The sequence below is a fragment of the Pygoscelis adeliae genome, unplaced genomic scaffold (assembly GCF_000699105.1).
Source record: "Pygoscelis adeliae isolate BGI_AS28 unplaced genomic scaffold, ASM69910v1 Scaffold423, whole genome shotgun sequence".
Taxonomy (NCBI): Eukaryota; Metazoa; Chordata; class Aves; order Sphenisciformes; family Spheniscidae; genus Pygoscelis; species Pygoscelis adeliae.
In genome coordinates, this window is record NW_008824415.1 from 106,544 (window position 1) to 109,691 (window position 3,148).

A 3,148-nucleotide genomic window follows, 5' to 3' on the forward strand; every position below is an offset into this window, starting at 1 on the left:
TGAAGAGAGAGAGCACTTTAGGAGTGATGAAGTTGGAGAACACTGCATAGAATAGCAGTTGGGTTTTGCAAAACAAGAAAGTAAGTGCTTTCTCTGGTGCTGTAGGAAGGAGGGATTCCTGGACTCTTCAGAGCACTAAATTCATTGTTCCTGCTCAGATGAATCAAGAAATACTGCACTTGGATTGCTGCAATGTTCTAGCTTTAAAATCTGTAATTGTCTTTGCAGGTTTCTTTTGTTGGAACAAAAGGTGAAGCTGTTGATAGGTATCAAGTGATAGCACGTGTTAGATCCCTACGAAAGGGATTGAGGACTAGAGTGCAGTTAATGTGGCTGACGGCATCTCGGAGGAGCGGCATGCTGTATGGAGTGCATCCTGCATGCTTTACAAGTTGGAAGCGTTCGCCTGCAGGGTCTTTCCTAAACACTGGCACTTGCCTTACAGCCCTAGAAATTCAGCTCTGGGCTTTATAAATTCTTTAACAATCTGATGAGCTCTTCCCATGCTTGCGTGAGGATTTTTCCAAAGCTCCTTGAACCCGTCAGAGAGCTTCTAAGACCTGTGAGCTCCCCAGCTCTGCCTGGTCCAGTGAATTAAACATCGTAAAGCAAACCCGGAGAATCCCAGACCTGAGCTTAGTTCTGACACTCACTTGCTGTGAGACCCTCCAGAAATCAATCACAAAAGGATTCATTCCCAAATGCAGTCCCTGTTTTGGGCTCCCTGGCTTTACGTACTAGCAGACCTTATGGTCTGTGAATGTTGCGCTCTGTTTCATTTGGTGGAAGTCAGCCAGAACTGCGGGAGCTGCTCTGAATGCTGAAGGTGGTTTGGAGGAGGGCTGGACTTGAATTGAAGACCACCTTTGGAAAGCAGAGCACTGAGCTCTGCCAGCTCTCACTATACAAGCAGCGCTCACCTACCTCCTCGCAGAGGACAGGAGCGTCACTGCTAGATGTGCCTCCCCGCTCCTGAGGAAGAGATTCCTCTCCATACCTCAGCCCAGCTGCACCGCGACCATAGCTGTCCACGAGTAGACAGCTTCTTGTTGCTCCTGCTGCTTGGCAGTAAAGGGGACCTGCCTTTCTGGTGGCCTTGGTCAGTATAGAAGAGGGGCGTCCTGTTTGGCAGCAGGGTTCTGGGAGGTGGTGAGCAGGAGGTGGAAGCCTGTAGAGGCATGACCACGGGAGAGCAGAGAGTTGCACGAGCTCGGTGTTGTGTGAGAGGCAGCTTCATTGCCGGCTTGCTGGCTCCCGTCACCGACTGCATTCCCATGGAGTTACTCATCGAAGCCGTAGTCTTCACTTGAAGGTTTTTGATCTCTCTGTGATCATGCTGAATTCACTGGCTGGCTCAAAGAAGCATTGTCGCACCAGATAAGAGCAACAGCTCTTCCCCAGGGAAGTCAGGTGGGGTCAAGGAGAGAAGTTTCTCTGCCCTCCTGTGCAGCCGAACAACCATGGGAAATACAAGCTCTGCACAGCCCCTGAGGCTGAGCTGACTCGAGCCCCGAACAGATACAAACTCTGTAGAGCACAGATGAGGCTGCATGGACCGTCCCCAAATAACGTCTCTACACAGCAGACTCTTTCTCACCCAAACACCCAGTAACCCTAGTGCTAGTACGCGTAACGTGTATAGGAGCCTTGGCAGCTCCTATAGTAGATGGGTTGTTTTCCCTGTCACCTACGCAGCCTCACACGCTGCCCCGGGTCAGGTAGCTGGGATGGTGTCACTGAAGGTGGCTGCCAGGTTACACTCGCACTGTGCCTGAGGGCAAGTCCAAAGACCCTTACTGCGGTGTGCTAACGTACCAGAGTGGCCATCGCCCCTGGGTGGCTCCAGAGACACGTGCCAGCTCGTGGAAGGGGACGGTGGGAGCTGAGCAAGGGAACTGCTGGAACACGCTCCTGAATTGCAACTCCTGTATATAGCAGCGCTTTTAACCCTCCTAGCATCTAGAATAGAATAGTTTGGGTTGGAAGGGACCTCTAAAGGTCATCTAGTCCAACCCCCCTGCCGTGGGCAGGGATGTCTTCAACTAGATCAGGTCGCTCAGAGCCCCGTCCAACCTGACCTGGAATGTTTCCAGGGATGGGGCATCCACCACCTCTCTGGGCAACCTGGGCCAGTGCTTCACCACCCTCAGCGTAAAACATTTCTTCCTTATATCCAGTCTAAATCTACCCCCCTTTTAGTTTAAAGCCGTTCCTCCTTCATCTGTGAAGAGCAGAGTTCTGTGCTGTAGGCGGTAATTACTAATATTTGCCACAATAGTGCCTTCTTTCTACAGCCCTTCTCTGCAGCCTTCGAGAGTGACGGTAGATTGGTCATGTTACGGTTTCTCTGCTTTTTAAACCCAGTGACTACAGCAACCTGTGAAAAATTCTAGGGGCCACGTGTGCTGTCTTATCTTCATTTTTAACCGTGTAAAATATGACTAAATTCAGAGCACTTATTTTGTTTACAATTTTCTTACTTGCTTCTGCTTGCCTGTAGGCATGTTTTAAGGAAAAAAAAAACCAAACAAAACCAAACCCACCCAAACATTTTCATGGATTACATACCGGTGCAGTGTATCCCGGTGGAGGAGTACTGCTGTGGCTTGCTTGCAAGTCCTTGCAGTTGTTGTACTTCTCACCTTGAATGCACGGAGACTCCGTCAGAGGAGAAAATCGGTTGGAGGGTTTGTCTTGTCCAAGATAACGGGTGTTTTTAGGACGTAGCCACCACCGCGTCCTGGCTGACGTGTTCAAAAGACCTCTGGATAGTTAAGGAGGCTAAATCCAGTTCACGCGGTCCGTGTGGAAGTTTCAGTACATCCCATTTAATGTAGTACATAAATGTATACGATATTGCCTTGACGTCCCTCCCTTCAATGCCGAGGAGGCTGATTAGCGCCGTCTGAGGTTTGGGCAGGCACAGCTGTGTGCACAGTGTGATGATTTTTTTTTTTATTTAATTTTTTTTTGGGGTGAGCCTGCTTCCCAAAGGATACCAGACAAATCCAGGGACCGAGGAAGGAAGACTGCTGGTGTACAACCGCCTTTGACAGGGACGCAGCCCAGTTGCCCCTTGATCTTTGCTGCGGTGAAATTCAGCAACGTTTCTAGTAACCTGAGTGGTCTTTAGATCAGGATCAAAACT